The sequence below is a fragment of the Stenella coeruleoalba genome (genome assembly GCF_951394435.1).
Source record: "Stenella coeruleoalba genome assembly, chromosome: 17".
NCBI lineage: Eukaryota > Metazoa > Chordata > Mammalia > Artiodactyla > Delphinidae > Stenella > Stenella coeruleoalba.
The window spans coordinates 64,830,131-64,856,487 of record NC_137163.1 but is presented as its reverse complement, the minus strand read 5'-3'; the positions used below and the strand labels follow the sequence as shown (position 1 = coordinate 64,856,487).

General features: G+C 36.7%; 1 protein-coding gene across 8 annotated transcripts in view; it reads right to left on the bottom strand.

The window, feature by feature from the left end:
* The window catches only part of EYA1 (EYA transcriptional coactivator and phosphatase 1), a 561,881-nt gene that overhangs the window by 232,627 nt on the left and 302,897 nt on the right, over nucleotides 1–26,357 (bottom strand). The window lies entirely within an intron of this gene.

Genomic DNA, 26,357 nt, shown 5'->3' with positions numbered 1-26,357 from the left:
ATAAATGAGAAAGAAAGAAGAAGACCCAAGTTCACGAGATGGAAGCTCCTACTAAGATCCCTAAAAGTGGAAAGAACAAACTAAGATTGCCCTCCTAGGGACACACACATGCTTAGGAAGAAGCCCACTTAAATCCACATGTGGACCATTTTACAGAGCAGGTTATACTGATTATGAAAGTCAACCTTTTTCTGGCATTCATTGAAACCACTAGTAAGTCCAAAAACAGACCCAGGTACATATGCACGAAGGAGAGGAAAAAAAACCGAAAGGAACTTCAAAGATTTGGGGCCTGAGTGACAGGCCCCATATCACAGTCATAACCAGGAGTTTTCATAAGATGTTAATATTGTATATAAACAGCAGAGAGCAGTAAAGAGAGATACACCCGTAATTTGCTTTGGATTTACCTACATATTGAAGACAGTTAAAACCACCCAAATCAGACTGAAAGGCTAATCTCTATGTGTTTCCCGTAGAAACAATACTGTAAGAGCAATGGGGGCGAATCTGGTGTTCAAACAGCCCACACTACAGCTTTCTATCAATGGACTTGAAGCAACATAGTACGGTATCTACAGAGAATGAGAGAAGATATTGGCTTATAAATTGGGTATTTCTGGCTTCAAAATCCAAACCTCTTCTTACTAACAATGTGACTAAGGACAAGTTAATGAATTTGTCCAAGTACCATTTTTCTAATATTTAATTCAATCTAATAATATAGTCCACTTATAGTTTGTTGTGCATGAGGATAAAGTTAGATAAATTATAACAGTTAATATTTATTTAGCTCTCAGTATGAGTAAGGCAAAGTGCTAACACCTTTACATGTACCATCTTTTTAAAAATTTTATTTTATTGAAGTACAGTTGATTTACAATGTTGTGTTCATTTCTGGTGTATAGCAAAGTGATTCAGCTATACATGTATATAATAGTTTGCATTGTACCATCTTTTTAATTCTTACAACAGCTCTCTGAAGGAATGGACTGAACCATTAATCAATGGGTCTCATGGGAAAAAGACATTTCCTTTCAAAGACATTTTCATCCTGAGGCAACTGAACGGCTTCCTAGATAACAAGATTCCTAGATAACGGAATCTTATTTTGTGTTTTTACAAGCTATCATAACATATGTGCACGTGACCTTCTCCAAGTTTAAATAGAAAGTGATTAAGATAGAAGCCTGTATCTCAGAAGTTCTATAAGATGTATGCAACTTCTGGTTCTGCCTCTTGACCAGAGGGTGGCCGTAATACAGTGTGGACCATTTTACAGAGCAGGGTGTTATTGACGGTGGAAAATCACAGGGCTAATACACAGAGTGGGGTCCTGTGTACCCTGTTTAACATGTCCTGGCCAATTATGTCGTCATAATACTTTATCTCTGAAATACTTGTCTTTATGTGCTTACAATTCACTTTTTATTCTCCCGTGCTTTACACTCAGAGGCAAACGAGAGCCAGTACAGGGCACTTGACTATATACTCTCAACTAGTGAGAATTTACCACACAGCAAATACTGTTAACCAACCCAGCTATCTACTAGACTATTCTAGATGGGTTACCTATAGTAGGATCTGTCACAAAGAAGCATAAGAAAGAATATCATGCTAGGTATCAAAAACAGTTTCAAGATAATGGTCCAGGATAGAGAGAGAATGATGAACAAGCCCTCTGACATCACACAGACTGCGATAACTGCTCAACAGTTCTATGATTCTCAGCTGGAGAAATCTATGGCCAGAGACAGGTAAGAGATTTGAAGAAAATGAAAGAATTGTTTTTACTGTGTAATATGCATCTCCAAGAGAACTGTGCTATACAGATGACACACAACCCTACCCAGTGCTGATTTCATTAGCACTCCCATTTCCAAGATACTTCACCCATTGCCCACCTGCCAAACCAAACTGGGTGTGCACGTTTAGTGTTTGCCCTTACATATCACTGAATGATATGACTCTGTCATGTGTCCACCCTCAAAACGTACAAGTTCTGAGACTCCTTAGTAAAAGTTATCTTACCATCTAAGTTTTGCCCTTATGTAAAGGAAAAATTTTTTTAAAGTCTACCAATACTAATGACATTAACTCTGTTTTCTGTAGGAAGATGAGACACACAATCTCAAAATTTGATTCCAAAAGCCTCTATACCCTGGATTCCTAATTATGTGACAAAACTATGTTTTCCATAAATATCTACTGACTAAGTGAATAGTTGGTTTGCTACAGGTATTACTTTCCAAGGAGAAGAATAATTCGTTGTTGTGTTTATTCCACCCATTCTGTGCCCAAGTGACCTCTATCACATAAATTTACCTCAACTTAGGTGACCAGTGTACATAAAATGAGATCTCCTCCAAGCAGAGAATGAAAGCCCAATCTTCCTTCCTAACAAAGGAGAAGTGGCTCGTGAGCAGGATAAGTCAGAATGGGAGGAGAAGTAGACTTCCAGGATTAGATCTAAACATGAGCCCACAGTCAGGCATTCGCTGTTCTAAGGAAAGACTTGTGGGGACACAGATTCAGAAAAGAGGGCAACAACAAGAGAGGTTAGTTCAAAAGCAGAAAACACAATCTTGTTCATTTGCCAAGAACAGAACACATGATCACAGACAAAAAGGCAGCAGAGACAGTGACCAAGAAAGATTTTGGTACTAAAGACAAAAATCATGGTATTGAGAATTTAGTCAACTAACATGAAGATGTAAGGAGGTCCTGCTTCTAGTAGTAGGTGGGAACCATCTGGTACCCAGGTGAGCAGAGAGCAAACTTGGTGCTGAGGACATAAGCATCCTTATGTGTTCCTTGCTCACAGTACTAATTCTACATGGAGAATCTGGAAATATAGGAGACAAAATTATACATTTGAACCTATACCCTTAGACAGGACTATGCCCTTAACCACTGAAGTTGGATTTGAACTGTCTGCCCTATTAACTAGATTTCACATCGTGTGAGGTAGTGATAGTAAAACTATCTTTAGAAAAATATTCCTCAAGATGGCCATTACCAATCTATTTGTGGAAAATATGTAGTTTAAGTGCAATTTTAAAATGTAATATTTTTTTTCCAAGAACTAGAGATGTTAATTCAAACCATGTGTGAAATTGGAGAGAAATGAAACTCAAATCAGACCCTATCAAAAAAAGTCTCTGTGTTTTCACAAGATAATTAACCCACTGTTTTAACATTGCCACTAGTAAAAAACCCTTTGTTTGGTTTTATTTTATTTTATTTATTTGTTTATTATTTTTATTTACTATTTTTTTGGTACGCGGGCCTCTCACTGTTGTGGCCTCTCCCGTTGCAGAGCACAGGCTCCGGACGCGCAGGCTCAGCGGCCATGGCTCACGGGCCCAGCTGCTCCACGGCATGTGGGATCTTCCCAGACCAGGGCACGAACCCGTGTCCCCTGCATCGGCAGGCGGACTCTCAACCACTGCGCCACCAGGGGAAACCAGGTTTTATTTTATTTTAATTTATAGTTTGTGCATGTGTTTTGAAAGATTTTGCATGGGCTGCTAGAATCTGGCTGAGTTCAGCAGTTCAAAATCCATCTTCGTCATCCAGTCTTCTTTTTTAACTCCCGTTCCTCATTACCGCTTTTACTGTACATTGCTATACTGCATGATTTATTCTGGGAAAAGAGGTTGGATTTTAAACTTTGCCTAGTGATCTAATAGAAGTTGAAATTGATAGCTGAAGTGGAGACTCTATTAAGAGAAAAATCAAAGACTGACTAATAAAATACTTTGTAAGAAAAACTATCAGTGAAGTAAAATGCAAAATTATACTCAGACTATGCTGAAGACAAAATGATCCTTTTGTCTGGCTTGATATCTAATGACAGTAAGAATGTAAGCATTAGGAGATTATTTTTTAAGTAATGACATTAATTAATATTAATTTAGGCTCTTATTTTGTAGATGTGTATTTTGCTTTAAGATTTTTCTTGTTGTCACAAATCATTCTAAACTTTTCAGAAATTAAGAAGCATGTGAGTGGTACAGGCCTTCACTCTGCAATCGTAACCTCCTTTCTACTCCCATTTAACTCATTTGCTCTCCAGAACTACACACTAGGAGAATACAGTTGAATGCAACCAGTAACCAGTCTTAGACAGAAGGCCTGAATTTTGTGCTTCCTCCACTAGAAAAGGTAGTAGCCCTATTTATCTTTTGTCACTCACTCACTACTAGGTCTTCCATTTCTTTGGGGTCCTCAGCCTCCCCAACTTTCAACCATCTAATATATATCTTGCCTTACACTATTTGCTAAATGGCTAGTGGTTATCAACCCCAATCCATTCTTTAAAAAGTCTGAAATATAAGCAACTGCAAAGTCTGCAAAAAACCCAGAAGAACCTCTTCAAAAGCCCCCTCTGTGTATGCTCCAGGAATTTCGTGGCATTTCATCTTTTCACTAAAGCTATTTCACATGACTGACATTACCACATGGCTGAATAACTATCCCTGGTTGCCTACATTTCTAGACTATTCAGATTAATCTGATTTGTGTAGCTTGCATTTAAGGGAAAAGTTCTATCTAATTGCATTGAATTAAATTGGAGTAATTCATAGCTCTTGAATGCTAATGTATACAAAAGGAACTACAAAGATTCCCACAGAGGACTTTACCAGGGTAGAGACTGCAATTTGTGGCTGTTGGATTTACTAGAAAGATATAACTGTAAGTGTATACATTAAAGTGGAATTACATTTCTCGAATGCTCTTTTAACTTCCTTGAAATGATTTCACAAGTAAGCAAAGATCATGAACTAAAAATATGCAAAGGAAGACATGACAACTGCCAATAAACAGGAAAAATGTTCATTTGCATTAATCATCAGAGAAATGTACCTTATAATACTATTATCATCCATAATATTGGGAAGAATTTAAACCATATTTTTAATGTGATGAGCATATAGTGAAATTACAGATATTTTTGTTCACTGATGATGGGAATAAAAACTGATAAACTGTTCTAGAAAATGATGTGGCACTGTGTTTTAATAACTTTCAGAGGTTGAGCACCTTTTCATTTTTGTTGGCCATCTGTATGCCGTCTTCGGAGAAATGTCTATTTAGGTCTTCCACTCACTTTTTGATTGGGTTGTTTGTTTTCTTGATATTGAGCTGCATGAGCTGTTTATATATTTTGGAGATCAATCTTTTGTCAGTTGCTTCATTGCAAATATTTTCTCCCATTCTGAGGGTTGTCTTTTTTATGGTTTATGGTTTCCTTTGCTGTGCAAAAGCTTTCAAGTTTAATTAGGTCCCATTTGTTTTGTTTTGTTTTGTTTTGTTTTTATTCTCATTACTCTAGGAGGTGGGTCAAAAAAGATCTTGCTGTGATTTATGTCAAAAAGTGTTCTGCCTGTGTTTTCCCCTAATAGTTTTATAGTGTCTGGCCTTACACTTAGGTCTTTAATCCACTTTAAGTCTATTTTTGTGTATGGTGTTAGGGAGTGTTCTAATTTCATTCTTTTATATGTAGCTGTCCGGTTTTCCCAGCACCACTTATTGAAGAGACTGTCTTTTCTCCATTGTATATTCTTGTCTCCTTTATCAAAGATGAGGTGACCATATGAGCATGGGTTTATCTCTGGGCTTTCTATCCTGTTCCATTGATCTCTATTTCTGTTTTTGTGCCAATACCATACTGTCTTGATTAATGTAGGTTTGTAGTATAGTCTGAAGTCAGGGGGCCTGATTCCTCCATCTCTGTTTTTCTTTCTCAAGATTGCTTTCACTATTCAGGGTCTTTTGTGTTTCCATACAAATTGTAAAATTTTTTGTTCCAGTTCTGTGAAAAATGCCATTGGTACTGAATCTGTAGATTGCTTAGGGTAGTATATTCATTTTCACAATATTGATTCTTCCATTCCAAGAACATGGTACATCCCTCCATCTGTTTGTGTTGTCTTTGATTTCTTTCATCTGTACCTTATAGTTTTCTGCATACAGGTCTTTTGTCTCCTTAGGTAGGTTTATTCCTAGGTATTTTTATTATTTTTGTTGCAATGGTAAATGGGATTGTTTCTTCAATTTTTCTTTCTGATCTTTCATTGTTAGTATATAGGAATGCAAGAGATTTCTGTGTATTAATTTTGTATCCTGAGACTTTACTAATTTCATTGAGAAAACCATAGTTCAAAAAGACACATGCACCCCAGTATTCACTACAGCACTATTTACAATAGCCGGGACATGGAAGCTACCTAAATGTCCATCAACAGAGGAATGGATAAAGACGATGTGGTACATATATACAATGGAATATTACTCAGCCATAAAAAGGAACAAAATTGGGTCATTTGTAGAGATGTGGATGGACCTAGAGACTGTCATACAGAGTGAAGTAAGTCAGAAAAAGAAAAATAAATATCATATATTAATACATATACGTGGAATCTAGAAAATGGTATAGATGATCTTACTTGCAAAACAGAAGTAGAGACACAGAGGTACATATGGATACCAATGGAGATGGGAGGGGTGGGAGGAATTGGGAGATTGGGATTGACATATATACACTGTTGATACTATGTATAAAATAGATAACTAATGAGAACCTACTGTATAGCACAGGGAACTCTATTTGATGTTCTGTGGTGACCTCAATGGGAAGGAAATCCAAAAAAGAGGAGGTATATGTATACATATAGCTGATTCACTTTGCTGTATAGTAGAAACTAACACAAATTTATAAAGTAACTATACTCCAATAAAAATTAGTTTTAAAAAAAAGAAAATAGAAGTTTAAGAAACTTGTATCAGTGGTATTCAACCCTAGTTACACATTTGAGTCACCTGGGAACTTTCAAAAACTACTGATGTACAGGTGAAAACCCTAAAATTTTGACTTATTTGGTCTAAGATGGGCCATGGACTTCGGAATTTTTCTTTTAAAGTTCCTAAGGATACCAATGTGAAGAACAACCGTGATACTTCCTGACACTTTCAGTATTCATTATCTGGACAGAAATTCACTAATTATTTGTCTTTTCATCTAAACCTTTAGTGTAATCCTAAGGGTTTCTTAGAGCCCTTTACATGACCAGAGTTTGCCTTCTTTTCTCATTAGTCATATTCCATTAACCACCAAACAGGTAAAACAAAAACAAAGCAGAGAGAGGGAGAGAGACTCATGATTAGCATTGCAAAATCATTTTACGTGTTCTGCCCTCAGATGTGATATGACTTTCTTCTTGACGCCATTGGTTTCTCTCATGCTTATCATGGTTGTGGCGATCATACATATAGTCATGGAGAGTGTTGGCACACTCCTCTATTTTTATATATGCTTTCCAGATGTCTTCACTTAGCATCTAAATATTGTTATGTCAGTCAAATGTTCACTTACCATTGCTTATTTGAGAACTAGGCTGTTATTAGTGAGACTGGTTTCAAATCCTGGTTCTGTCACCAACTGTTGATGGTGATCCTATCTGTAAAATTGCTAAATTGATATCTCAGTGGTATCCTCCAGCTTTAAGATTCCAAAGCAATGACTTTATGTGATGAGCTTGTCTAATACTCTTATATTCACAGAGATTTTGGAGGGGTGAGCAGGGGGCTAGCTTTAAAACCTTTTCCTACTCTAGGCTTAGTAAGAGACCTTCCACATTTCTCTGACATAGTCTGGGACTTCTTCCAATGTTTTCCAGTGCTCATTATGGCATGCCTTTGCTTCATACCTCAATTCCTATTAACTGACATTTGCTGGAGAAATCTCAAAAATCTGGTAGAATTAGACAACGTGACTAAATCCTTATATGCATTCCCCAGTTCCTTAGCTGTAATTTATGCTTTCAATTTCTGCCAAACCTCTACCTAACTCAATTATTTCCTCTGTTTCATATCTCCACTGGCTTTCAAAATATTTTCAACTATTTTACCTTTAAGTTTTGTCATAGTAGGCTTTTTTAACTCCCCCAATCGGCCACCATCGATCTTCATTCTCTTCAACAACATAGAACTCTAAAACATCTATGGATGTGCCTTGATTCTCTCATTTCCATATTAGCCGAGGTCTACACAGGCTTATTAGTTATACTTTTATTTTTGCTATTTTTGTTTCAAATGAATTTTCCTTAACATTCCTTGTTTATTTTTCTAATATAAATATTCTCTTTTTAAAAAGCTTTTCCTCCCTCCCTTTTTACTGTTTTCTTCATATTCATGTTAAATACTGTATTATTCATGGTACTCTGACAGTAGAGATTATAGGCTTTTTATTTGTCCTTCCAACACTGCTCTTAATATTTTTTTATATTCCTAGTCAAAATCCTTCTCATTTGTCCACTTAACTTCAGTTATACTTTTTCTGATTATGCAAAAGTAACTTTCAATTTGCATATCCAATTATCTGGCTTTTGGTAAATAAATTAATCCTACAATTAAGCCCATTTTCCAATTTTGCAAGCGTATTCCAGATTATCAGCATATGAAATTAGAGAAGTATCTCTCCTAAGGTTTTTGAAATAGATTTAAATGATTTCCTTCACATGCTACTTTTTGTCACCTCCCTCATCTATTCATTAAACTATTCATTCAAAAAGTATTTGAGCATTTTTTCATACCCAGTATCTGTGATACAAAGAAAATAAGATGTCCACATTATCCAGGTGCTCAGTTTAAAATGAGGAGACATATGTGAACAAATAATTACAACGTGTGGTAAAGCTCAAACCACCAAATGTGACTCTCAACAGAGGCATCCTGAGGAGCTTTAGAAGAAATAGTCCAATCTCCATGACCTCTCTTAGATCAAGTAAGTGAAAATTTTAGGGATTTGACCTAAGCATCAGGAGGTTTTTGAAGTTCCCAGGTGATTCAAATGTGTGGCTTGGGTTGCACACCCTTGTAGTAGGAAAACAAAGTAGAAAGTACTTATCTCTGCCTGGAGTGAGAAGAAAGTAAAGCTTTTCACAGGGGCCAGCAGTGAAAGGTAAGGACAGCATATCAGGCTTGGCAGGGTCGGGAGGAAGCATTTCAGGTAAGTGGAAGAACAGACATAAACCCAAGGCAGGAAACACTGTAACACGTAGGTCAGCGTAGCTGGAAGACAGTGTGAATGAGGTGGAGAGGAGGAGACAATCATGCAAAGATAGGACTTAACTGGATTGAGAAAGGTTTCAAAAAGTTCACATTTTGTCCTACAGAAATGAAAAACCATTGTGGAAACTTCTTCCTACTGCAGGGTGTGCCATCATGGCCAACAAAGGAGAAGCCCCCAGGAGAAGCTGATTCAGTAGTCTTAGAAGAGGCTCAGATAGCATTACTTCAGCAAATACCTCAGGTCATCTGATGATCCTGTGAGTTTGGGAAACACCAACTTAAATAATACAATCTATTGGAGAGTAGCTGTAGGGCCGTTAAAGTCTTTGGCTAGAAATTAACTTGGAAGTTTGGATTTTGTGTTAATCATATTATCTGATGAAATCTAGAGCTTACGCAGGAAAAAGAGAATATGCAAATAAAAGAACTGGCTGTAAATATGATATAGACTAGCAATGTCCAACAGAAATATAATGTGAGCAAATAATTCTGTTTTTATGTAATTTGAAAGTTTTCTAGTTGCCACATTTTTTAAAAAGTAATGTATTTTATTGAACCCAATGTACCCAAAATACTATTATTTCAACATATAATCAATATCAAATTATTAATGAAATATTTTATATTCTTTTGTTTACACTAAGTCTTCAAAATCTGGGGTGTACAGCACATCTCAGTTTGGGACGCACAGCCCTTCAAGTGCTCAAGAGGTCCATGTGCCCAGTGGCTACTGTATCAGACAGCACTGAACTAGACAAAAGTTACATGGTTTTCTGCCCCATGGCTTAAGAAGCCAAAATGATGAGCTATGGTGGTGAATCTCACAAGGACAGAGAGAAATGTGTTTCCCCGTAGATTTACTCACTTGTTTATAAACAGTAGAAAGGACTGCCTTGTAAATCCAATGGGTTCAGTTTCACTGATTAACTCTAAGCAGTGGTTAGACCACAATCTTGGTAAAATGTTGAGGAGGGGGTTCATGTATCATGACACAAAAAGTCGGATGACATGATCTCTAAAGTTAATTCCCACTCAGACACTGCAGGTCTGACACACTGTATTTGCAATCACACATCAGGCTTAGATTATTTCTTGACATATATATATTCTCCCTGTCTCTTTCACGCACAACATATATACACATATATTTACATGTATGTGCGAGTGTGTATCATTTACTCAACCACAATACAATCTCAAGTCTCCTATTCCTAATGGTCTGCCACAATCATCATAGAACAGTTTAAAAATGCCTTGGGGGGGCTTAATTTCCAAAATATACAAACAGCACATACAACTCAACAACAAAAAAAACAAACAACCCAATCGAAAAATGGGCAGAAGAACTAAATAGACATTTCTCCAAAGAAGAGATACAGATGGCCAACAGGCACAGGAAAAGATGCTCAACATGGCTAATTATTAGAGAAATGTAAATCAAAACTACAGTGAGGTACCACCTCACACCCATCAGAATGGCCATCATTAAAAAGTCTACAAATAACAAATGCTGGAGAGGATGTGGAGAAAAGGGAACCCTCCTACACTGTTGATGGGAATATAAATTGGTGCAGCCACTATAGAAAACAGTATGGAGGTTCCTCAAAAAATTAAAAACAGAGTTGCCATATGATCCTGCAATCCCACTCCTGGGCATATATCGAGACAAAACTATAATTTGGAAAGATTAATGCAGCCCAGTGTTCATTGCAGCATTATTCACATTAGCCAAGACATGAAAACAACCTAAATGTCCATTGACAGATGAATGGATAAAGAATATGAGGTACATGTATAAAATGGAATACTATTCAGCCATAAAAAGAATGAAATAATGCCATCCGCAGCAATGTGGATGGACCTAGAGATTACCATACTAAGTGAAGTCAGTCAGAAAAAGAAAGACAAATACCATATGATATCACTTATACATGGAATCTAAAATATGACATGAATGAACTTACCTATGAAACAGAAACAGACTTACAGACATAGAGAACTGACTTGTGGTTGCCAAGGGGGAAGGAGAGTGGGGGAGGGATGCACTGGGAGTTTGGGATTAGCAACTGAAAACTATTATATATAGAATGGATAAGCAACAAGGTCCTATTGTATAGCACAGGAAACTATATTCAATATCCTGTGATAAACCATAATGGAAATTAACACAACACTGCAAATCAACTATACTTCAATATAATAAATTTTAAGAATAAAATAAAAATTAAAAAAATAATAAAATAAAAAATTCCTTTGGACCATGGTTGAATTTGTAATGAACACGCAGTCTTTAATTCTGGCCTTCTTGTCATCAACCCTAATCTTTCTCCCCTTCTTGGAATCCTCTAACCTTTATATTTTCTCTAGTGTGAAGAACATTTCTCTGTAATTTAAAGCTGTTGGAGAGTACTATGTAATTGGGATTTAAACTCATCAAATGTGCCTTTTATGATCACCATCACTATGTAATTATTACAAAGTCCACTATACAGACCTTCTTTAGGTAGTTATTCATGTAACTTTTTATTTACCACATCTAAATGATCTTCCTCCAGGCAATACTCTCCCCCATCACTCTGCCCAAGCACTGCTCTCTATTATTACTGTGTTCTTCTACATTCCTTATTCTCCCGCCTTCACCTGTGGGCCTCTTTCCAAACTCTTCCCACAGCCATTTTTCTAGAAGTTACAAATTTGATACTGACGTTTATATTTCAAAAAATTCACACACTTTTCTGGTACTGATTTTATGGCTTTTTCCTTCATGTTCTTCCTCACCTTTAGTGACAAATATTCATCACTGATTACATCTTCCACCTCCTTTCAAGAGACACCTTTCTGCGCTGCTACAGTCTATTCAAATCTACTTCATTAGAAACAGCTGACTTTCTCTTTTTTTTCTCAGATTATGCCTCTTACACAGGTAAAGGGCACTCCAAAGCCAAACCAAATAGGCAGTGCAATGTACCTAGTCGGCCTAACAGCTATAGATAGAAAATAACATTTACAATATGTTTGCTGTGTTGTCATACTCATGGTACCTGGGTAGTAAGCAAATTACATTAACAATTTTTAAAGCTTTTTCAGTGACTTTATTTTTTTTTCACTCCTGACCATTTTCCCCAACTTTATTGATAAATATAATTATAATATATTTAAAGTGTACAAAGTAATGATTTGATACACAGTTAACCCTTGAACAACATGGGTTTAAACTGTGTGCATTCACTTATAAATGGATTTTTAAAAAATAAATTCACACTACAGTACTACTATAATCACAGGTGGTTGAATCTGAGGATACAGAACTGCAGATACAGAGGGCCGACTGTAAAGTTATACACAGATTTTCAACTACGAGGGGGTCGGTGTCCCTAACCCATAGATTGTTCAAGGGTCAACTATACATATATATTGTGAAAAAATGCCCACAATCAAGTTAATTAACACATCTGTCACCACAAATAGTCACCTTTTTTGTGTGTGCGAGAATGTTTAAGATCTATTCTCTCAGCAAATTTCAATTATACAATACAGTACTAACTACAGTCACCATGCTATACATTAGATTCTCAGAACTTACTTATAACTAAAAGTTTGTACCCTTCTACTATCAACCTCTCCCCATTTTCCCCATCCCTAGCCCCTGGCAACCACAAAATTACTCTGTTTCTGTGAGTTCGATTTGTTTTGTTTTGTTTTGTTTTTTAGATTCCACGTATGTGATACCATGCAGTATTTATTTTTCCACCTGCCTTATTTCACATAGCATAATGCCATCCAGGTTCATCTATGTTGTCACAGATGGCAAGATTTCTTTCTTTTATTAGGCTGAAATTTCTATATATATATTTATATGTATATATATACATATATATTACATTTCTTTATCCATCTATCCATCAATAGACACTTAGGCTGTTTCCATGTCTTAGCTATCGTGAATACTGCTTCAATGAAAATGGGAGTGCAGATGTGTCTTCAAGATAGTGATTGCCTTTCCTTTGGATATATACCCAGAAGGGGGATTGCTGGATCATATGGTAGTTCTACTTTTAATTTTTTGAGGAACCTCCATAATGACTGTACCAATTTACATTCACACTGACAGTATACAACGGTTCCCTTTTCTCCACATCCTGGCAACCACTTGTTATCCTTTGTCTTTTTTATAATAGCCATCCTAACAGATGTGAGATCATATCTCATTATGGTTTTGACTTGAATTTCCCTGATGATTAGTGATGTTGAGCATCTTTACATGTACCTGTTGGCCATATGTATGTCTTCTTTGGAAAACTGTCTATTTGGATACTTTGCCCATTTTTAATTGGGTCATTTGTATTAGTTCCTTGTATATTTTGAATACTAATCCCTTATTGGATACGTGGTTTGCAAAAATTTTCACCCATTCCATAGATTGCCATTTCATTTTGTTGATGGCTTCCTTTGCTGTGCAGAGCTTTTTAGTTTGACATAGTCCCACTTGTTTCTTTTTATCTCATTTGTTTGTGGTGTAAAATCCAAAAAATCACTGCCAAGACCAATTTCAAGGAGCTTATCCCTTATGTTTTTTCTAGGAGTTGTATGGTTTCAGGTCTTATGTTCAGGTCAGGATCCATTTTGAGTTGATTTATATGTATCATGTAAGATAGGGGTTCAATTTAGTAGATTTGCATGTGTATATTCAGTTTCCCAACATCATTTTTAAAAAAGACTATCCCTTCCCCATTGTGTATTTTTGGCACTTTTGTCAAAAATTAATTGACCATATATGCGTGGGTTTATCTGGGACCTCTATTCTGTTTCATTGATCAATGTGTCTGTTTTTAATGCCAATCCTATACTGTTTTGATTACCATAGCTCTGTAACATAGTTTGAAATCAGGAAGTACGATGCCTCAGTCTTTGTTCTTCTGGCTCAGATTGCTTTGGTTATCTGGGATCTGTGTGGTTCCATACAAATTTTAGAATTTTTTTTGTTTGTTTCTCTGAAAAATGCCATTGGAATTTTGATACAGATTATACTCGATCTGTAGATCGCTTTGGGTAGTATAGACATTTTTACAATATTCATTCTTCCAATCTGTTAACATAGACTCTCTTTCCATTTATTTGCGTCTTTTTCAATTTCTTTCATCAATGTTTTACAGTTTTCAGTGTTCAGATCTTTTATCTCCTTGGTTAAATTTATTCTTAAGTCTTTTACTCTTTTTGATGCTATTGTAAATGGGATTGTTTTCTTAAAGTCCCTTTCTGATAGTCCCTTGTTAGTGTATAGGATACAAATGGACTTTGTATATTGATTTTGTATCTTGCAACTTTACTGATTAGTTTATTAGTCCTAATAGTTTTTAGGTTTTCTACATATATGATCATGTCATCTGTAAGCAGAAACAGTTTTACTTCTTCCTTTGTGATTTGGCTGCTTTTAATTCATTTTCTTGCCTACTTGCTCTGGATAGGGCTTCCAGTACTATGTTGAATAGAAGTGTCAAGAGTGGTCATTTTTGTCTTGTTCCTGATCTTAGGGTAAAAGCTTTCAGCTTTTCACTGTTGAGTATGGTGTTTGTTAGCTGTGGGCTTGTCATATACAGCCTTTATTATGTTGCGGTACATTCCATCTATACCTAATTTGTTGAGAGTTTTTTTCATGAAAATATGTTGAATTTTGTCAAATGCTTTGTCTGCATCTACTGAGATGATTATGATTTTTATCCTTAATTTTGTTCCTGTGGTGAATTACATTTATTGATTTGTGGATATTGAACTACGCTTGTATCCCAAGAATAAATCCTAATGGATCACGGTGCATAATCCTTTTAATGTACTGTTAAATTCAGTTTGCTAATATTTTGGTGTAGATTTTTCTACCTATGTTTGTCAGGGTCATTGGCCTGCAATTTTCTATTCTTGTAGTACCCTTGTCTGGCTTTATTATCTAGGTAATGCAGACCTCATAAAATGAGTTTGGAAGTGTTCCCTTCTCTTCAATTTTTGAGAAGTGTTTGAGAAGGACTGGTATTAATTCTTCTGTAAATGTTTGGTAGAATTCACCAGTGAAGCCATCTGGTCCTGCACTTTTCTGTGTTGGGAGGTTTTTGATTACCAATTCAATCTCTTTATTCATAACTGGTCTATTCAGATTTTCTATTTATTCATGATTATGTCTTGGTAAGTTCTATGTTTTTAGAAATTTGTCTATTTCTTCTAGGTTATCCAATTTGTTGGTATATAATTGTTCATAACAGTCCCTTGTGATCCTTTTTGTTTCTAAGACATCCATTGTAATGTCTCCTCTTTCATTTCTAACTTTGAGTCTTCTCTCTTTTTTCCTAATTAGTCCAGCTGATCCTTTCTTTTGTTTGTCTTGTTTTTTGTTGAACCTAGCCTGCTGTTGAACCCCTCTATTGAATTTTTCAGTTCAGTTTTTGTATTCTTTACCTCTATGATTTCTGTTTCGTACTTTGTATTTTCTTCCTCTTTGTTGACATTTTCACTTTGTTCATGCTCTCCTGACCCTGGTGACCATTTTTGTGATCATTGTTTTGAAATCTGTCAGATAAATCACTTATCTCTGTTTCATCAAGGGCAGTTTCTGGAGATTTATCTTTTCCTTTTGTTTGGAATATATTCCTCTGTTTTTTCATTTTTCTTCACTCTTTGTATTGGTTTATGTGCATTAGATAAAAAAGCCACCTCTCCCAGTCTCAACACGCACACCTCATATAGGAGATGCACCTCACCAGTATGCCCAGCCCAAGCTCCTGGTTGCCTGTCAAACCTCTGTGATTGTCCAAGCTGCTGTTTCTGTTCTTAGAGACTCCCAGTAGATGAGGGGGTGCCAAAACCCAAGAGTGTCCTAAAGCTGTGAGAAATGTCCCCAAGCCTGTTAAGCCTCCCAGATCACTAGTTGCCTGCTCCTTCAGCTCCCCAATGCAGGCTAGTTGGAAGCCCAACCTTCAGGCGGCAGCCAGGAAAGTCAGGGTGTTGGATATGCAATCTAGTGCCTATCGGAGAAATCCGGAGCTGGGTATTTTGGCCTACTCATTCTGTGCTGAGTCAGAGGGAATGGCCACTGAGAGTGCTTTTGTGCCCAAATAGAATTGCCTCTTTGTTTTCCGTGGTCCTTGGGGACTTGGGAATGCTGTGTGCCATTAGGTCCCAGAGCTAGGTGATTTGGGGGCTAGGCCCTCAGGTTGCAGCTGTAACAGTTGGGGTGCTAGACGTGTGGATAACCTTCTAAAGAAAATTACTGTTGGAATAAGCTGGAGAGAGATAGCAGGGAAGATGCCCACCACCCCTTTCAGGCTCCCAGGAGAATGCCAGTCCACTCCAATTCTTACATAAACCACACTCATGATGTATCATCTACAAATTCCACTTTAGAATGGAATTAGAACTTTGACACTCATGAAACAATCTAATGTAGTATGCTTCTAGATTGTACAATTCATTGTTTTCCTTCTTTTGCTATTGTTATGACCACACCTAATTAGACAGTAGCATTTTTAAACTAGTCTTTCCAAAGAATTTCAACATAATACTACAAATAATTCATTCCTTTCATACAATTTCATTGGTTTGCACAATATTATATATATATATATATATATATATTTTTTTTTTTTTGTGGTACGTGGGCCTCTCACTGTTGTGGCCTCTCCCGTTGCGGAACACAGGCTTCGAACGCGCAGGCTCAGTGGCCATGGCTCATGGGCCCAGCCGCTCCGCGGCATGTGGGATCTTCCCAGACCCGGGCACTAACCCATGTCCCCTGCATCGGCAGGCGGACTCTCAACCACTGCGCTACCAGGGAAGCCCAATATTTAAATTTTTAATGACAAGAAATATAACTGTCACAAACAGGTTTGGGAGCAATTCACTCTTGGTAAGCACACAACTCAACCAGCAGCAGGAAAAGTGTGTGTGTGGACATACTACAGAGTATTATGTCAGTCCGTACATTTCACAGAAGGAATGAAACACATTAGTCCCTCTAGGTAGTCAGACAAATCAGCGGTCCCCAACCTTTTTGGCACCAGGGACTGGTTTCATTTTCCATGGACCGGGAAGGGGGTGGGGGATGGTTCAGGCGGTAATGTGAGCCATGGGGAGCGGCAGATGAAGCTTCCGTCACTGGCCCCCCGCTCACTTCCTTTGCACAGCCCAGTTCCTAACAGGTCGCGGACTGCTACAGGGTCCGTGGCCTGGGGCTTGGGGACCCCTGAGATAAATGATGATCAGTTAGGAGAGCTTCTATTCCAGCTAACGTTTTAAACAAGATCTTTACTACTCTTTTCCTTAACTTTTCAAAATTTTATGCTGTATGCAGGATACCTTGATGGATTATAACTGCTATAGCCTGCTCTACAGAGTTTTAGTTTCCCTAAAAAGATTGTTAAAATACAGAGAAACTGTTAAATCTTTATGCAGCCAATAATAATATTTAAAACTCCCAATTTAGAGGTAAATTATCATACTTTTTTTTTTTTTTTTTTTTTTTTTTGCTGTACGCGGGCCTATCACTGCTGTGGCCTCCCCCGTTGTGGAACACAGGCTCCGGATGCGCAGGCTCAGCGGCCATGGCTCATGGGCCCAGCCGCTCCGCGGCATGTGGGATCTTCCGAGACCGGGGCACGAACCCATGTCCCCTGCATCGGCAGGCAGACTCTCAACCACTGCGCCACCAGGGAAGCCCAAATTATCATACTTTTAATGACTATACGGTCAAATCAATATTTGAGTCAACTATATTTGAAGCACTGTTCCTATTTCATTCAGAAAATTAAAAATAATTTTAATTTAGTCGTTCAGACATAAGATAATTTTTTCAGAGTTTCTATTGGCAACTTTCTATGTCTATTTTATTTTTCTTAAAATTTAAATCATGAAGTTTCTACAACATTATAGAAAATTCATGAATAAGGCCAAAGTGGCTGATATTCCACAACCAAATGAAAAAGTAATTTGATTGTTTATTTTACCTACTAGTCTTTTCATGTGTGTTTTTCTATATAACAATGCACAAGTTGTATATCTTGCTTTATGTCTTCACCTAATACTAAATCACAAGCACTCTCATGTTTTTATGTGGTCTTCATACTTTTATGTATAATTGCTGAAAAGAGTCCAATGAGAAGAACTGGCCCAGTTTATTTAACAGCTTCTATGTTCAACATTTATATTATTTTCAATTTTGAGAAATCAGAAATAATGCTTCAATGATGATCTTTATCATATAACTTTAATTCTTTTTAGGAAAAAAATATATCTAGGATAAATTCTCCAAAGTAGGACTAATAGTGCAAAGGATATAAAGTTGTTTTTTTTTTGCGGTACGTGGGCCTCTCACTGCTGTGGCCCCTCCCATTGTGGAGCACAGGCTCCGGACGCTCAGGCTCAGCGGCCATGGCTCACGGGCCCAGCCACTCCACGGCATGTGGGATCTTCCCAGACCGGGGCACGAACCCGTGTCCCCTGCATCGGCAGGCGGACTCTCAACCACTGCACCACCAGGGAAGCCCTTAAGTTTTTATGATTTTTAATATTTATTACCAAATTGCTTTTTGTTACGATGGATTTATATCCATAAAATATAGTACCACATACATGGTTTTTTGTATAAAACGCTGTAAGAAAGTAGATAAATTTTATAATGTTCAGTAATGTATAATAGAAGGAATAAATGCATAAAATACAATTGTGTGCATTTGATACCATAAGAGAGATGGAAGAAAGTAAGGGCATACAGAGTTTAACTGCAGAGCTATTTTAACACAGCTGCAGTACAATAAATTCTAATTTGTTCCCATCTTAACCAGCATTGGATATTATTTTTATTTTTTGCTAGTTTAAAAATTTAAAAATAAATGGATAAAGAAGATGTGGTGCCTATATACAATGGAATACTACTCAGCCATAAAAAAGAATGAAATAATGCCACTTGTAGCAACATGGATGGACCTAGAAATTATCATAGTAAGTGAAGTAAGTCAGACAGAAAAAGACAAGTACCATATGATATCACTTATATGTGGAATCTAAATTATGACACAAATGAACTTACGTATGAAACAGAAACAGACTCACAGACATAGAGAACAGATGTGTGGTTACCAAGGGAAAGGGGGAGTGGGGGAGGGAAGGATTGGGAGTTTTGGATTAGCAGATGCAAATTATTATATATGGAATGAATAAACAATAATGACCTACTGTATAGCACAAGGAACTATATTCAATATCCTGTGATAAACCATAATGGAAAAGAATATGAAAAAGAATGCACATATGTAAAACTGAGTCACTTTGCTGTACAGCAGAAATTAACATGACATTGTAAATCAACTATACTTCAATAAAATAAATTTTAAAAAATAAATAAATTTTTTAAAAGTTAAAAAATACACTTAACCACATAGTTAACATAATTTAAATTAATATGTGTTTATGGACATTTACATAAAGGGTAAAACTTAGGAAAAGCAAAGGGATATTTAAGAGAAAATCAGGAGACTATTTCCCTCTGGGATGGAGGTTGTAAGGGTGAGATGTCATGGGGGGGCGGGGTAAGCCATGATACTGGTAGAGTTCCCTTTCTTCACCTTGTGTACTCAGTACCAAAATTGTTTTTATTATTTTATGCATGCTTTTGCATATATGATCTTTTTCACAATAAAAATAACTAAAAATCAGATGCATGGATAATAGCCCATCATTCTCATCTTTTGTCTGCATTGCTAGTATGCATTATAGAGAAGGTGGTGATGATGGCTCACGCATCCCCTGTGGGTGAACATCACGCAGCCCTCCTGCAGACAGGAGGTCTCACGGGCACATGCACCCAGTCCTTCCTGAGGCTAGAGATGCTAGTCGTATCCCTGATCCTCTGCTCACAGCAGCAAAATCACAGCAACTTTCCTTTCTTTTCTAAATGTCAGCAGTGCATTCTTTACCCAGAAAAAGTTATATTGCTCCTTCACTCATTAAAAGTGAAAGAAAAACAATTTTACATCAGGAAGAGATTTAAACCAGAAAATAGAACAGGAAAGCAGGGAGGCAGTTGCGGAGAGAGTAGGTACAGCGCTGCGGCTCCCCACCGCCAAGCCTTTGCTGCCCATCCTCAAATTACAAGAACCGCACCAGCAACACAAAGTCCGTGGCTGACATGTGGGAGGTTTGTGAATGCTGGATTAGAACTCACTCTTATAAATTAGATCACTTATTCTGTAGAACATGCCAACTACAGGCCCACTTTCTGGTTAAAATTTTGATCATGCGTGTCCCTCCACCATGACTGCACCACTGGCATTCCTGTATTATGATTAGTTGCATTGATGTCATTTGCCAGACTGTGTTAAGATGCTCAGAAGTTCTTAAGTGCTTAAGCGGTGAGAAGAAAAAACTTACTCACTATTAATACAGTTTCCTTAGAGAAAGTAGGAATTCCATATTTTAGGCTTCACAACTCACAGCAGTATTAGAAAAGCAGTATTCACCTACCTAAGATAATCCCTCAAATCTCTTGGCGACTCCAGATACTAATTGTAAAGTTAGAACGTATTTATGAAAAGTATTTTGAATTCAGAAAAAGTCAAGGCAAAATTATTCACACATTTAAATATAATTATCTTATATCTTACGTATTTATCCATTTATTCAAATATTTATTGACCACCTATTATTTCCAAAGTGACGGAAGGACACAGATTCTACAAAACGAAACAAAAGGTCATGTTCATACTTCATAGAAGGAAAAAAAAAAGGATTTACATATGAAAAAATAGTCTAACAAAACATCCTGCTCTAGATGGGTAGCTATAGCCTTGCTCTGAAAAGATATGCCTTTTTGCAGTGAAATAATTTTATTTTATTAAAAGGCTAATCAAAAGATTTTAGACTAGGGCTAGCAATATTTCTAAAATCATGTGGAGATTAGCCACATGAAAAGCTGTGGTGACCTCAGGATGACCATGAAAATATGCAAGCAACAACTTCTTGCCAACATGATATTTATGTCAGAGCACATATGGAAGGATCAAGTTTTTGTGCCTACACAGGCGAGCGCAAAACATACGCAAAGCAATGCTTGTTCGTGGAACTCTGGCATTTGGAGAAGAGGATAGTACTTAATCAAATTTACATTTTGCCCTGAGTGATGTAATTTGCAGTACTGTGTGTACCTAAAGTAACTTGACTCAATTATATTCAAACCCAAAGCCTTCAAAAAGAGAATGATAATATCATGCAGTGATTGCAAAATATCAACAAGAATACATATCATTTTATGTAAGCAGGTGTAGAGACACAATTTTTAATCAACATAGGATAGCTGCACACACTATAAACTTATGACCTCAGACATATTTCTTAACAAAATGTTTCCCAATGGAGCACTTTAAAAGTAGTTTCCTGAATTAAACATGTTATTGTTTTCCCATTAAAAGGGAATAAAAGTAATTGAGCAAGGAAAATAGATTTTTTTATATTTACAAGCAGAATCTCTGAAGAAAAAGCGAACCCCTGGAAATTAAGATTAGGAAACAAGAGTCTTACAGTGTTGGTCTTCAGAAGTCTTCCATCTATCCTTCTTACCACTGGGGTTTGGATAAAAGCCATTCAGACCCATGGGTTTAAAAATGACTTTTTGCTTAAACTTTGATGCTTACTAGCAATGGGATTCCTACATGTACCTTCAAACACTTATTTACATTATCAGATGAAATACCAGTTGGGAATAAATAGGTACACAGCCATATTCTAAACCATTTCAGGCTTTTTAGGTTAATAAAGTTGTAAATTTATTTCATTCTGGTATGTTGGAGCCCAGTTCTTCTCTCAAAAGTAATAATCAGCTAAATATGGGAGATAGAATTATATCTGCTTTAAAAAAGATATCATGATTTTAAAAATAAACATAATTTAAAATACACATTTTAAACATTCATTTTATTTTTGGAAACATACAAGAAATTAATGTTTTCCAGAGTCTAATATTTTTAAATATCCCTCGTGTTTAAGACAGTGTCTAAAGAATTAGGCATTAGAGCCATCTTAGCTGTTTGCCAGCTAGGGTATTATTGCAGAGTATTAAATGTTTTATAAGTCAATATCCTTCCTTTGTGGCATATTTCCTTCTGAGAAGGAACAACAATAGAAGATTACTAGTACCTAGGAAAAGGAAGTGAGTTTACTTATATTCTTGTATGTTTTTATTACTTGTATGCTGTATTTACCAGGTTAAATACGTTATAAGCTATTCCCTGCTTCCAAGGAAAGTTGGCACCTTTGGAATCACAGATGATCTTTTGTGTCTCTAGGGTATCATTTAAAACTCACTATTTTGTAATTAATTTTGGGAGTTTCTTAAATGGTCCTAAGTGCCTGCTCTTACTTAACTCATCTTGAGACATTAGTAGTCCTCAAACATGTGTGGTTCAGAATTTTATATTTGGTGGTCCTAGTTAAGCCCCAGAGACTAGCAATCCCTATAATAAAACTGATATTTCATAAGACTCACAGGATTCAATTAGCATAGAATCTGAATTGCTTCCTTCTCTGGGGAAAGGGTCAGAATTCAGATCATTTAGATAATGTGAACACAAATAGAAAACAATTGTTGCACAACTGACTTTTACAATTCATTTCAGAAATGACAGAGGCATTTAATCCTTATTTTCTGAATGTATGGAGAGTTTGATATTAAAAATTCTACACAAAGCAAACTATAACATAAGCCGACTGATAAATATTGACATTATACACACACATAATTTTAACATAATGATCGTATATGTGTGTATAAGGATTGTATTTGTATAATATTTTGTGTTTATGTGTATGTGTGTGTGTAAACTAAACCTGGGGGAAAAAATAACTGTTTTCTCATAAATAAAACACAAAAATTATTATCTAGTACTCAGTTTCTAGATTACTTTTGTCCTAGTTATAGTTTTACCCCTGAGTAAAGTATTAATAAAATTTGAAATTGTTTCAAATTATTTGATTATGGACACATTCTCCCATAGCACAGAGCTTCCAACCTCCCAAAGTATAAAAAGAATTTTGTTTTGTTTTGTTTCTTGCCGTGTTGTGGTTGGTTGGATGTTGGGGAAGGATGGGAGAAGAGGATGTTATCATATAATGGAAATGAAGTCTCTGGAGTTGTGGCATACTTGTGGTTATCAAACATCTAAACTTTGCTTTTGATTTCAAATCTTGCAAACCCCTTTTATAGGCCACTATTTCTCCAACATAAACTGGTCATTTAAACTGGCCAATGCAAAATCACCCTCTGTATGCTTATGATAAGTCTTGTAAGGCTCCTCCAAACACAAAAGCAATTCTGCAGAAGGATCCACTACTATTCCCTAGGAACCAAGAATCCTGCTTGCACTGGGGAAATTAATAGAAACAAAGATCATTTAGAGCTTAATATATGTCTTATATTCAACCATAAAAACATTTATCCCACTTTGCAACTGCCTTTCTCTCTTTTATGAAATCGTTCTGTAAGCTTGTACTAGTCTAATGTTTACAGCTTGGTTTCTTTTTTCACTTTAAAACAAGGCATTCAGCCAACTTTAAACACTGCCTACTTCTAGCCAATTGCCCTTTTTTCATTGTCAACATTTTTGTTAAAGAAAAAGCACATGACCTTTAAAAAGAAGCTGTAAGGCTCACTCCAGTCAAGTAGCAGAGAAATTCTATTGAGATGGTGGTGATGTCTAATAGATAGTCACTGCAGGTCATTTCTTGGAATGGTGTTTCCCAAATTCTTAATTTCCTCCCTGTAGTTTTGGTTGCTGATTTAACCCTATATGCAGTTTTGAATTGAAAATCGGGCAAGGCCATGACCATTTAATCATTAATTATAACAGATAAGAGGTATGAAACACTCCACTATCTAAATCCCCTACAATGCATAATCCCATTTAATCCTCACAATAATCCACTTAGGGTAATAATATTATTTTCCTTTTACAATGAAAAAATTGAGGCTCAGAGAAACTAAGTATCTTACATAAGGTAATTGCCAGGCATTAAGTGACTTCATGGCCAAAGTACAACTCAGGTTGCTTAAGTCGTGTACTTTAACCAGTACACTGCATGTATTGAGTACACATGTATTGAGCACATGCATTTTAGATGTGGCTTCGGAAATATATATGCATGTAGATGTGTATCTGTACGTATGTATGTGTCCATGAACACATGCATGCATGTATGTATCTGTGTACCTATGCATATATTTTTATACTTATTTATATTGCCAGCTTACCATCTTGACAGAAAAAGTAAAACACAGTATAATGGGGGGAGGGGGAAGAGTACATAATTGTTAAATTAACAGTGTAAAGAAATGGTTTTTATTTTGAAGGAACTGCCAAACTCTATTCCAAAGCGATTGTACCATTTTATATTTTTACAGCTATGTATGAGACTTCCAGATGCTCTACATCCTCTAAAGCATTTGGTATTGTCAATCTTCTTCCAATTTGTGTTTTAATTTGCATTTCCTTGAGAATCAGTGATGTTGAACACTTTTTAATGTGCTTATTAGTAATTCATATGTCATTTCTGTGAAGGGTTTGCTTAAATATTTTGTCCATTTTTATACAATTATATATTTTGTTATTATTGAGTTGTAGGAACTCTCTATATATTCTGAATATAAGTCCTTTGTCATATGTATTTGTTATGAATATTTTCTTCCAAAAAAAAAAAAAAGAAATGGTCTTTAAATATTTTTCTAGAGAGACATACGTGTAAAACATATTCTCAACCAAAATGTTATAGCTTAGATAAAAAGGAGCCCAGGGCTTCCCTGGTGGCGCAGTGGTTGAGAATCTGCCTGCTAATGCAGGGGACACGGGTTCGAGCCCCCGTCTGGGAAGATCCCACATGCCGCGGAGCAACTAGGCCCGTGAGCCACAACTACTGAGCCTGCGCGTCTGGAGCCTGTGCTCCGCAACAAGAGAGGCCGCGATTGTGAGAGGCCCGCGCAATGCGCTGAAGACTGGCCCGCGCTTGCCACAACTAGAGAAAGCCCTCGCACGGAAACAAAGACCCAAAACAGCAAAAAATAAATGAATAAATAAATTACTAAAACTCCTACCCACAACATCTTCTTTAAAAAAAAAAAAAAAAGGAGCCCAAATAATGTCCAATTCCATCTTGATGGCTTTAAATAAAGGAAGGCAGATACAAAATAATAGCATTATAATATGAATTAACTGATTCATTTATTTATTCAATAAAAATTTATTAAGCAAGAGAAATAATGATGAAGAAAAATATATTAAGGCCCCTGCCTTAACAGAGTTAACAGTCTAGTGGAAAAAACAGATATTAATCAAATAACCCCATATGTGAAATTCCAGCCAAAGCCAGTGCCATAAAAGGAGCCAGCCGTAGGGGAGGTACTTGTCAGGAACGTCAATAAAGTTTCCCTTGAAGTAGCAGTACTTGCTTATAGATCTGAAAGATGAGGAAGCAAAAAGGAGCTGGAATAGTGCTTCAACCAAAGAGGACAGGCTGTTCAAAGACTCCGGTGGAAGGAAGCAAAGCAAATGGGAGGCACAGAAGATCTGTGGGGCTGTGAGGGGATCAGGTTCCTGTGGATGTTGGGGGGCTGGGTGGTAGAGAGCACAGCATTAGAGAAGGCAAGAGATAGACGGCAGTAGCTTCCAATCTGTTCCAATCCATAAAAATATTAGTACAAGTCACTGGAAAGAGCAACAAATTATATGCAAATATCATATAACTGATGCTATCACAACATGCAAATTGAGAACAATTAGTGTATAATGATTTCACCAGAATCAGAGAAAGCGTGTGCACCAAGGATCTCCGTGGGAGGGTGTGTCTTCACAAAGAGAATGGGACTTCCCTAGCCTTACAAGAATGGGTATCCATTAGACAGATGGAGAAGAGGAGAAAAGTAGGGAGTCAAAAATGACCAAGGGGGGAAAAAAAATGACCAAGGAGTGGTCATTTACCGAATGAAAACCTGATCATCCAATGCCTTTACTCAGAGTGGACCGGTGCTCTCTCAACCTGGCAAATGCCGGTATAAAGGCTGTTGAAACTCCAGTCTGCAGCTCCTTTGTTCATACTTGGTTATTTGGGCTCCAGCCCATCATATTTAGTTCTGGACAAAATCCTGGCTGCTGACTCCATCTACCAGACCTGTCCAATAGTCTCTGTGTATGTTGTGTTGGGGGCAAGGGGTTTAGGAAAAGAGGAGCTCAGATTCAAATGCAACTTCTCTAGTGCCTTTC